Source organism: Dipodomys ordii, unplaced genomic scaffold, assembly GCF_000151885.1.
Source record: "Dipodomys ordii isolate 6190 unplaced genomic scaffold, Dord_2.0 Scaffold37, whole genome shotgun sequence".
In the NCBI taxonomy this organism is placed as follows: domain Eukaryota; kingdom Metazoa; phylum Chordata; class Mammalia; order Rodentia; family Heteromyidae; genus Dipodomys; species Dipodomys ordii.
Window position 1 is genome coordinate 8,486,717 of NW_012267253.1, and position 12,666 is coordinate 8,499,382.

At 38.7% G+C, this 12,666-nt stretch overlaps 1 pseudogene; it reads left to right on the top strand.

Annotated features, from left to right (window-relative positions):
* Positions 1-11,295: 11,295 nt before the first annotated feature.
* Positions 11,296-12,194, top strand: LOC105986829 (annotated as a pseudogene).
* Positions 12,195-12,666: the final 472 nt, after the last annotated feature.

A 12,666-nucleotide genomic window follows, 5' to 3' on the forward strand; every position in this document is an offset into this window, starting at 1 on the left:
ATGAGGTTTGTTTTTATTATCTTATTTATTTATTTATTTTTGCAGAAGCTTGCTTAAATAGCAAAATATTTTTCTTTTCTACTTTGCTTGGGTCTTGCTTTCTTTCTTGCTATACGGTCCTTAATCCATGTTGCAGATCAAATGTTATCCCAAGAAAAGGATTTGCTGAACTTAATGGAGAAATGGGGTCACACTGGGACTTGTAAAAGACATGGACAAATGATCTTAAATGTAAGCAATATATCACTCATCTCTCCTAAAGCTTTTTGTGTTTTGTATTGCCCTTAAAAGAAAAAAAAAAGAAAAAAACAGAACCAAAAAAAGTAAACATCAGGTACAGAAAAAATATACAAAACAAATGTCACTGTAAGGCAATTAACCTCCATCCAGAGCAAGAAATCAAACTCTGCTGACCAACACTCACCAAAAATTTTCTACCTATGTTTGTCTCCTCTCTTCCCAAATGTAATCGCTTTCTGAGTATTAAAGCAGTCCTTGTGTTCTTCGCAATACCATCACCCAAATGTAATAAAATATCCAAGTGTGTACCCCTCAGCTATAGTTTAGGCTTGTCGGCTAACAATTTTTTTTCTTTTAAATCCCCCGCTCCCCCCCCTCTCATTTAGTTCTTTTAACTTACTACCTGATGAAGAACCCAGACCCTTTGACCTGTCCACTCTCCTATACTCTATGCTGCTTGACAGTACACCTGTGGGGTTCAACAGGTTTCCCTGCCTCTCTATTTCCTGTGCTTTGGCAGCTAAACCCAGACTATGATCAGAATGGAGGACGATGCTTTCTTTCACATCCATCACACATGTGAAACACACATCCACATGTCCTTTTGTGATGTTCGCAGCTGCTGGAGCTCAGTGGGTATATTGATTAAAATTCAAAGTGGTGATATTCTAAATCTGCCAAAATTTTTTTTAAGTTGAATTCCTTTATATGAAGTTGCTTCCCTTCTTTTATTATTTAGTGACTCAATTCACTATTCATGTAAGAAAGGTAGGATAGTGATTAGATTCTTTCCTATTATTAGTTTTCAAGTCCAGGTCCTATCCAATCATCTTCCAAAAGAGATCAATTTAAAATAAGCATTTTATATATATATATAATTCATTCATATATATAATATTAATTTATCTTAATATATATGAATGCATACATATATAAACATATTCACATAAAACATATAATGTATATAATACATATATGATTATATGAAGACATTCACATATTTATAGAATACATATCTATAGAAATGTATATATAAATATATTTTAATAATCTGTTTTTACATGTAAGTGATGGGTTTTGATCAATTAGTTCCACCTTTGAAGCTAAAATTATAGTTGCCCTTTCTTTGACCAGTGGGAGCTGCTTTGTTGGCTCTTGGGCCATCAGACACGACCCTGGTCAGTTGTGACAACTTATTCACTATCTAGTATGATAAAATACTTGAAGTTCATCAGATATATCTACTACCTGTTACAAGATGAGTTGTAAACCCCAATTCATATGTTGAAATTCTAACCTTCTCAAGAGCTGACCTAATTTGGAACTAGGATCTTTACAAAGATAATCAAGTTTAAGTGAGGTCATTAGTATGGACCCTAATCTAATCTTAATGGTTTCCTTTAAAAAGAACTATTTTGAAACAGTGACATCTCTAGTTCAAATTCAAGACTATAGTTTTGTTGTTGTTGTTTAATCCCTTTGGCATTTAGTATTCCACAACGAAAATTTTTGTTCTCAAGGGCAGAGGGTAAAAGAGTTAGAACAGCTCATAAGTGGAGCTTATACATAGCAGGGAAAAGCATACAAACCCAGAAGCATGATAATGGAGAATAGCTTATTCTCCACCCTCACCCCCACCCACCCAAGCCCATTTTTGTGTTTTTTGTTTTGTTTTATGCTCGCAATAGGGCTTGAAATCAGGGCTTCATGCTCTTGTTTGGCTTTTTTACTTAAAGCTGGCACTCTACCACTTCAGTCACACCTCCACTACCAGCTGTTTGCTTGCTAATTAGAGATAAGAGTGACTCAGAGCTGGGCGCTGGTGGCTCACGCCTGTAATCCTAGCTACTCAGGAGGCTGAGATCTGAGGATCGCGGTTCAAAGCCAGCCCTGGCAGGAGAGACCGTGAGACTACTATCTCCAATAAACCACCAGAAAACCGGAAGTGGCGCTGTAGCTCAAGTGGTAGAGCGCTCGCCTTGAGCTGAAGAGCTGAGGGACAGCGCCCAGGCCCAGAGTTCAAGCCCCACAACCGACAAAAAAAAAAAAAAAGAGTGACTCAGATTGTCTGCCCAGGCTGATTTTGAACCAAGATCCTTAGATCTCAGCCTCCAGAGTACCTATGATTACAGGAATAAGCCACCAGCACCCAGCATATGTATTTGTCTTTAAGGTGCTGGGAATATAACCCAAGCCACATGCACACTAGACAACTACTCTGCCACTGAGCTACACCCCAAATCTTGGCATGATGAGAAAGCCAGTGTGTACTGCACACTCCCTTTTAGCCCTTATTGAGTCTTAGTCCTAAAAACAATTATTTGCTAAACTTCTCATGAGTTGTCTTTTTGTGAATGTCTCTAGGCATTTTGGGTGTCTGAAACTCATTCTCTACTAGATTTCTCAGGGCCAGAAAGTGAAAGCAGTATTCCTCTGACTGTGTGCATGTTGAGAAATGTTTGTGCTTTTCATATTTGTCAGTTTGGCTGAATGTAAAATTCTTGACTTGCTTGTAATCTCAACATTCAGGAGACAAGAGTCAAGAAGATCACAAGTTCAATGCTAGTCACCTAGGCTACCTAGTGAGTTCCAGGCTTGTCTCAAAAGAGAGAGAGAGAGAGAGAGAGAGCTTATGTGGTGCTGGGGAATCAAACCCAGGGCCTCAGGCATGCAAGGCAAGTGCTCTACCACTGAGCCACCTTCCCAGCCCCCTAAGTTTTTTTTAAAAAGTAGCTTTTAATGTACTCATTACCTGACATGTAACTATAACCTCTCTGTATAGCACATTTATAATACAAATTTAAAAAAATGAAAAATGGCTTTTGCTGGACATTGGTGGCTTGTGCCTGTAATCCTAGCTCCTCAAGAGGCTGAGATCTGAGGCTCCTGAGCAGGAATGTCCATGAGACTCTATGTCCAATTAAGGACCCAAAAGGCCAGAAGTGGAGGTTCAAGTGATAGAGCACTAGCGTTGAGCTCAGTAACATCACCCAGGCCTTGAATTCAAGCTTCAAGCCCAGCACACTCACACATACACATACATACACACACATACACAAAGCAAAACCAAGCAAAATAAAAAGACCTTCTCTATGTTTTATTTCATTGCTATCTTCCAGCATATTTTGAGATTAAAAGTTATCAGCATGCTGTGTTCTCTGAACACATTTCTGATTTACTTTCATTGTCTAAAATGACATCTTCCTAGTGTTTTATCTTTTGTCCCCATAGGAACTGGCTTGTTGCTCATTTGTATATGCAAAAAAAAAAAGGTTATCTAAACTTTTTAAAGGATGCATGGGTGAGGATAGCTTTGCTAACTTCACAGAGTTAATCTTCACTTGTTTTCATGACATACTAAAAAATTACCTGCTTACTTTTTGAGCTGTTTGTCTGTGGATTGTCTTTACTGTCTCTATTGCCTTTACCCTGATTAATTTGGATTCCATATCAGAAGGCTGAGTCAGGTTCTATGCTAGAAGGTATCTCTGGCTGGTCAGTCTTATGAGACTGTTGAGGCCAGACTGTTCTAGTTCCTTCCATCTTCACTGTGGGTCTCTTGGCTCCTGTGTCAGCTGTTTTGTTTTTCAATTGGTTGGTTGTACTGTGCATCCAATATGCTGTTCCCCAGGTCATAAAAGGCCCAATTGCTTTACCAGTGGTAGATCTTGTGGATAATAGCAGTTTGTTCTTATGTATTTGTGTATGAGATTTCTGGTGATATCTTACCATCTAATTTTTATTGAAAATGCTTTTGGTTTGCTGTGTAGATTTGGAGAGATTGAAAATGATATCACTATTGCCATGATCTCCCAGCATCTTCCCAATCTTAATAATACACTTTAAAATATATATTTCAAATACAACAGAACTGACCTGGAGAAAAGTGACCTCCTGACATAACACACTGAGGCCTAGACTAAGCCTGAGATTGTCTGGTCCAGCTCCTCCTCCTCATGATCACGCAGGAAGAGCATCATCCTAAGTCCAAAATAGGTAGCAGGAGCCCTCAGAAATTAAGGAGGATGGGCTGGGAAGGTTCAGTGGTAAAGCACTTGCCTTGCATGCATGAGGCCCTGGGTTCGATTCCTCAGCACCACATAAGCAGAAAAAACAAAAGCCAGAAGTGGCGCTATGTCTCAAGTGGTAGAGCACTAGCCTTGAGCTGAAGAGCTGAGGGACAGTGCCCAGGCCCAGAGTTCAGGCCCCACAACCAGACCCCCCCCAAAAAAAAACAGAAGAAGAAATTAAGGAGGATGTAGATCCTATTGTTTATGTTGAAGAGTTTTTTTTTTTCAATTAGATCAATAAGATATCTGAAAGTGTAAATTGGCGCGTTGGAAGACTGCTGATTCAGATACAAAATAGTGCAAGAGGCTAAATATGTCATTCATACTACATCTGGATATAGATATGGGTTAAATTTTCTATATTCATTATTGTACTCAGGAATTAGAAATCTTAAAGTAACTACGATCTCAAACACATCTGAAAATCCGTGAAAGCAATATTCAATTCCGCTTTTTGCATGAGTCAAAATATTTTAATGCAAATTCTTATGAATTGGCTATGGGATAAACTAGTAGAATGTTAAACTAAAAAATTATAAATGATAAGATTTCTTAGGAAGGAACTTAGGAAGGAAGGAAGGCAGGCAGGCAGGCAGGCAGGCAAGAAGAAAAGCAAGCAAGCTCTCTTTAATAACAAAAAGAAGTTGCTATAATACAAGATGAAAATAACCTAAAAGCAAACAGAACATGCCATTAATGGAGTCCTTCATTATCTAGCTTAGCCTGTAATGGAGAAAATGGCAAGTGTAATTCTGTTTCTTACCATAGGCAGTATGCACATTCTGTAAAATCCATCTCTTCATTTTCTGGTTGAAAAGATCATTGTAGAAAAGGCCTGCCAAGGATTGGAGGTCATGCTGATTTATTGGCAATTAAGCCTGCAGGATTTCTCCACTGCCTTCAAAACAAAGTATCTGCTCTATTGAGCCAGGGTGATTATATAGTGAACTATCTACTAAAATTCAGGAGTCTTTCTGTTAGTGTACAACAGATACAATTGACTTTGCTGTATTTAGAAAATTACTGCTATTTTCTGGGCAGATTCTTATTGTATCTTCCTCAAATCGCCTCAGCCCAAAGAATTACCTTGTTAGTCAGTTTAACCAAGCAGAATCCTACTAAGTCATAATGTAATTCAGTTTGCAAGTATAAGAACTTCCGTGAAAATACAAACATGAATTCACAGAAAATGAATGTATTACTGAATTTCTATAATCTGTTTATACTGTATCAGATTGAGCTTTTTGAAATGATGACTAGTTTGGTATGTTTCAGATTTGATACCCCTATGAATTAAGTAGCTTTCATCCACTTCATGTCTAGACACAATCCAAGTTACTTAGCTTAGCTGTTTAGATAATGAATGTCATTTATCTACAGACTTCTCTGACAGATTTTCACTTATAGACAGAGGCAAGCTTAGAATGATGGATCTGAGAAATACAGACAAGGAGGAAAGGGAAGGAAGGTAGGAATAGGTTGGATAAGGGTGAAAAAAATGATTAAATCAGTATTTCTGTCTCTGCCCACCCCTCACTTGCCAGAATGAATTTGATTATACCTGAGTTAGATCTCCTTAGAAACATGATATGGTACACTGTGTTGTACAGGACCATCTGCCACAGATGCTAGCTTGTTTCCATCCTTCCCAGGTTTCTGTACTTCCCTGCTGACCTGTGTGACTTAGGTCATCCATCCATCCATCCATTTGCTAAATATTTATTGAGACTTTAATAATGCCAATTACTGTTGTAAGTCATTCTGCTGTATGAAACATGTCCTGTGAGTTACTCGTTTTCTTTAATTTTTTAAAATGTATACAATTTTAAGTAAAATGACATGTTTACTTTAGAAAATACAGAAAAATACAAAGAATAAAGTTGATTGTGATGTCAGCTCTTGTCTATGAAATAAACAGTTGGAAATCAATGGCACTCTATTTTCCTCACATAGATCAGGTTCCATATCAATATCATGTCAGTAATATTTCCTGTTTTAATCAATGAAAACCTCTCAACCATCATAGTTCTGCTAAGCCCCTCTGTTTTTCAAATAATTTAGATAACCATGAAAAGCTTATAAAATACTTTTTTTCAAAATACCTTTATTAATGGCATATTTATTAAAGGCACTCAAAACAATATCTTTATGAAAGCCACATTAAAAATCTAAATATCAGCAAAAAAGAATCTATTTGAATTCATATATAATCCCAACAAGTATTATTAAACATTTCACTGTTTATCTTTTTCATCTTGTTTTCTTCTGTCTTTTTTTAACCTCTTCTAATGTTTTCACTTCTTTTTTTTTGGGGGGGGGTCTGGTCGTGGGGCCTGAACTCTGGGCCTGAGCACTGTCCCTCAGCAATTCAGCTCACGGCTAGCACTCTACCACTTCAGCCACAGCGCCAATTCCAGCTTTTTTCTTTTTGCTTATGTGGTGCTGAGGAATCGAACCCAGGGCCTCAGGTATGCTAGGCAAGCGCTCTACCACTGAGCCACCTTCCCAGCCCCCTCTTCTAATGTTTTCAGAAGAATATTTTAGTAGAAATATTTTCAAGCTTCAATAAAACAAGCATCCACATGTCCATTACCCAGTTTAAAATATTGTACAACTTATGATACACTTCGGGCCCAACATATATTTAACTGCCTCACTGATGGGCTACCATTATTGCGAATTTTATATTTTACCATATATGCATGATATATAGGATGGTGTATGTATGTATATCTATATGTCTTTCTATCAGTCTGTCTATTTCTGTGCTTCAGTCCTTAGGGATTGAATCTAGGGCCTCATTCATACAGAATATACATGATCTACCACTACCTACATCCTACCTCCTGGTTTGTGTATTTAAATTTTTAGCTGAATAAAACTCTGAGGATAGGGGCTGGGAAGGTGGCTCAGTGGTAGAGCGCTTGCCTTGCATGCCTGAGGCCCTGGGTTCGATTCCCCAGCACCACATAAGCAAAAAGAAAAAAGGCAGAAGTGGCGCTATGGCTCAAGTGGCTGAGCACTAGCCTTGAGCTGAAGAGCTGAGGTACAGCACCCAGGCCCAGAGTTCAGGCCCCATGACCAGACCCCCCAAAAAACTCTGAGGATATTCTTCTACAATTTGATTGCATCCCCCACACTGCTTGAAATTTATTCATATTGATAGGTGAAGCTCTAGGTCATTGAATGTCATAGACATTCTAGTGGGTGGCCAAACCATAATTCATCTTCTCATTCTCCTATGTGGTGGTAAGTTGTTTCCGATAGCGTACTGTTTAAAACAAGGCAGTGACCATCTGTTCTTATCTGTACATGTCAAGGGAAATTTCTCTATGGTATACATTTGAAATCAAATTGTCTAGACAAACAATACAATTACCTGAATTTTACTAAATTTTACTAAATATTTATGTAATATATTCTACAAATATAAAGAAATACATTCATGCCCACATTTGTACATGTACCACCACACATATATGGTACACATGTGTATTATATATTATGTATTATTATATATACATATTAGAGCACAAAAAAGACCCAAGCCTGGATGTTCCTGCTTGAGCCTCTTTCCTTCTCCCTTTCCCTGACCTACCTCCTTTCACCATTTTGTCCTTCAAGATCCTTCTTAAGTTCCTCAAGAGGCCTTTCTCAACAATTTTTGTACATCTCTCCTTTCCCAGACTTCTTGGCTTCCCCTTGCACACCTATCAGTTGTGTTCAGTGTTTTAGGAGCCCATATTCCATATTGTTTAACTAGCTCAGTAAAGAAAGATAGGAGCCCTCTGAGGGTAGATTGGCAGCTCCCAGAATCCAGTACCACATCTCTCAGAATCTAGTACCAGAGCAACTTCCTAGGAACAGCTTTCCTCTTTCACTTTGGTAATGATAAAGATCTGCACACATTGTTACAGCAATTTTATTCCTGTATAGACCCTAGAAAAGTTCCTTCATTCAGACCCCTGCTTTTCTCTCAGTGAATTCCCAAGGACAGCAACATAAACTGGGCTAATCTTGAATCCATTATAAGGAACAAAACTGTCCTTTGAAAACTATAGCCATGGGCTCAGTGGTACAGTGCTTGCCCCGCATGCATGAAGCCCTGGTTCTATTCCTCAGTACCACATCAACAGAAAATCCAGAAGTCATGCTGTGGCTCAAGTGGTAGAGTGCTAGCCTCAAGCAAAAGAAGCTCAGGGATAGTGCCCAGGCCCTGAGTTCAAGCCTCGGGACTGGCCAAGAGAAAAAGAAAAAAAGAAAACTATAGTCACAAAGCTGGTTGTGGTAGAGCATATCTGTAATCTTAGCACACAAGGAGCTGAGGGAGGAGGATCACAAGTTTGAGGCCAGCCTGGGCCACACAGCAAGACCTTGCTTCAAAAATATAAAACAACAACGCAACAAATTAAGTGGAAGGAAGGAAGGAAGAAGGAAGGAAGGAAGGAAGGAAAGAATGAAGGAAGGAAGGAAGGAAGGGAGGAAGGAAGGAAGGAAGGAAGGAGCAGAAATAATTGGGGAAAAAACATCAAAAATATCCACATAAAGGTCTTAAAATACAGGCAGTTCATTTTTTCTCAACATAAAAGGTATCTATTACTGAAAGCCTTCAATCTTAGTTACCCAGGTATATTTTAATCAGGAGTTTTTGAGAGGTGTGGATTTTCCTGTTTTCAATCTGTAGCTTTCTCTTCCCATCTCATGAGCAATATACTGTTTGGGGTATGTCCTCTCCAAACTTTGTGGTGTTTCATTCAAAAATATATCAAATATTCAGATATAGTCTCTCTCTCTCTCTTTTTTTTTTTTTGCTAGTGGTGGGGCCTGAACTTGGCCTGGGCACTGTCCCTCAGCTCTTCAGCTCAAGGCTAGCCCTCTACCACTTGAGCCACAGCACCACTTCTGGCTTTTTCTGGGTACGTGGTGCTAAGGAATCGAACCCAGGGCCTTATTCATGCAAGGCAAACACTCTACCACTGAGCCACCTTCCCAGCCCTCTTATCAAATTTTACTGAACTTAAAAAATTTTAATAGCACTGTGGCATTATGAACAAAGCAACAAAGGAGGCTTAGAGATGATAAGACTGAGGTTGAATGTCTCCCCATCACTTTACTGTGTATGTTGGGCAAGTTATTAAACCACTCGGTAGAAAAATGAGTGTCTTTCATATGCTTCTAAGAGAATTAAACAGGATAACTTAGGTTAATAGGTTTATCATTTTCTTGTATGTAGTGGGTAATTGACAGTTAATAGCATTCTTCTTTCATTCTTCTTCCTCTCTCTAAATGATCTCTCCAGTAGAAATGGAGTAGGTGTCACTCAAGTTGCTGAATTTGACTCTACCACAGGTCATGCCAACCAAATCATCTTTATTCTTGCTTGCCTTCCAGAAGTTTTGCCACTACCCATTAATTATTTGGGGCTCTTAATTGATAACTATTGTAAGTTCCCTTTTCCAGTGTTAGGGAGTTTATTAGGCACTTTGTTCCAAGACAGAAAAATCTAATATAAACTTGTTGCCAACGAACATAGTGGAGACATTCTTTGCTGTACCCACAACAATGTTAACCAGCCAGACTGAGGGACATACTGAGTATCTGGTGACTCCCAAGACAGAAAGGTTTCTCATGCATAATTTTGCATATCTATCTCCTCAGATACAATAAAGGTGCTTTCTACTTACAGTATTCTAGAAAAGTTAACAGATTATTGCATAAAGTATCTCATTGTTTTTTTGTTTTTTGTTTTGTCAGTCATGGAGCTTGAACTCTGGGCCTGGGAGCGATCCCTAAGCTCTTCAGCTCAAGGCAAGTGCTCTACCACTTGAGCCACAGTGCCACTTCCAGTTTTCTGGTGGTTAATTGGAGATAAGAGCCTCATGCACTTTGCTGCCCAGGCTTCAAACTGCAATCCTCAGATCTTGGCTCCTGGGTAGCTAGGTAGCGTGAGCCACTGGCACCCAGCTTGCATTTTTATATTAAAACCTTTACACTAGGAAGACTGCATCAGTAAGATTGTTATATAAGTATACACATTCAGGCGACCTCTTTGAGTGGTGAAACTGCTAAGAAAGAAAGAGCTAGTGCCTTCAGAGCTACTGAACTGAGTTTCTAGAAGGTCCCAATAACATTTTAAATGATCAAAGTAAAGCTATCTTAGATCACCAGCAGACCTAAGTAACTTGAGACAAAGAGGAAAAAAAAAAAGAATTCTTCATTAGAAAGTGTGAGAATGTCTCAGGGTTGATTTTGTTTAAATGCCAATGTGAATTGATCATTAGCATCTGCAAGAGCTGGGCAAATATCACCACCTAAGAGGCTAAACCATCATGGAATTGTTTTGGAGCAATTAATTCACTTCCAAGCTTTTTGTATTAACACTACTTTATTTCCCTAGTGTCCATAGAAGATTTGTTTTAAAAATCAACCTAAAACTGTGATGTTCAGCCTACAAGATTACAGAGGTAAAATGATAACCCCCTAGTTAAACCCCTAGTCAAATGTAAATTGTAGTCATATTAGTATGCTAATGAGCTAAGTGATAAACTAAGGGTCAAATTTTCCCTTCTTCTGCTTAAATAGCACTTGAAAAGGACTTATTTCTAAATGTTCTAAACCTAGAAGCAGTAGCAATTAAGGTTTATTATGTGAATATTATCTGTACATTATCTGTTCAGTGCCACAAAAAAATCAACAGTTGAGACTGAACTAAAATGAGCCATAATTCTTCCTAATGATTTACAAGTTATGGAGAAACATGATTTTAAAAAGGAGACTTACGTAGCCATTTTAAACTTGAAGAGAAATCTCTTAGACATTTCTTAGATTTCAGTTTTTAGAAGTTAGTCTCGTTTTGTCTAGTCAAAGGAGATTTAAGAAAGAGCCAAGAATTGCAGTACATTGAGCTCCATAGAGACAGCACAGGGGCAAGTGACAGCCGGACGGGCACCGAGCGACTCTGTGCCTCGCGGAGGAAAAACTAACCATGGGCAAAGGCGATCCTAAGAAGCCGAGAGGCAGAATGTCATCATATGCATTCTTTGTGCAAACTTGCTGGGAGCAGCACAAGAAGAAGCACCCGGATGCTCCATCAACTTCTCAGAGTTTTCTAAGAAGTGTTCAGAGAGGTGGAAGACTATGTCTGCTAAAGAGAAAGGGAAATTGGGGGAAGGGGGGGGAAGGAGAAGGATTGGGATTGGGGGGGAGGAGGGAGGCTGGGAAGGGATGTGAAGGGTAAACAAAGGAGGAGGCTGAAATTCTTGGTAAGAAATGTACGCATTATCCCACCCATGTAATTGTAACCCCTCTGTACAGTATGTTCACAAATAAAATAAAATAAAATTTAAAAAAAAAGAGAAAGGGAAAGTTGAAGATATGGCCAAGGCAGTTATGAAAGAGAAATGAAAACCTACATCCCTCCTAAAGGGGAAACAAAAAAGAAGTTCAAGGATCCCAATGCACCCAAGAGGCCTCCTTCGGCCTTCTTCTTGTTCTGTTCTGAGTATCACCCTAAAATCAAAGGGGAACATCCTGGCCTGTCTATTGGTGATGTTGCAAAAAAAACTGGGAGAGAAGTGGAACCACACTGCTGCAGATGACAAGCAGCCTTACGAAAAGAAGGCTGCGAAGCTGAAGGAAAAACACGAAAAGGATATTGCTGCCTACCGAGCTAACGGAAAGCCTGATGCAGCAAAAAAAAAAAAAAAAAAAGGAGTTGTGAAGGCTGAAAAGAGCAAGAAGAAGAAGGAAGAGGAGGAAGATGAAGAGGATGAAGGAGAGGAGGAAGATGAAGAGGATGATGATGAATAAGTTGGTTCTAGCGCAGTTTTTTTTCTTGTCTATAAAGCATTTAATCCCCCCTGTGCACAACCCACTCCTTTTAAAGAAAACAATTGAAATGTAAGGCTGTGTAAGATTTGTTTTTAAACTGTACAGTGTCTTTTTTTGTATAGTTAACACACTACCGAATGTGTCTTTAGATAGCCCTATCCTGGTGGTATTTTCTATAGCCGCTAACCTTGCCTGGTATAGAATGGGGGTTGTAAATTGGCAAGGAAATTTAAAGCAGATTCTTGTTGGTGCACAGCACAAATTAGTTTTATATGGGGACGGTAGTTTTTTCATCTTCAGTTGTCTGACGCAGCTTATATGAAATAATTGTTCTGTTAACTGAATACCACTCTGTAATTGCAAAAAAAAAAATTGCAGCTGTTTTGTTGACATTCTGAATGCTTCTAAGTAAATACAATTTTTTATTTAAAAAAAGAAAAGAAAAGAAAGAGCCAAGAAAGAAAATAGTAGGAGGCTAAATGGAGATACATTTTCATGAAAAGGAAGTGAACTCCTGTGTAAAGGT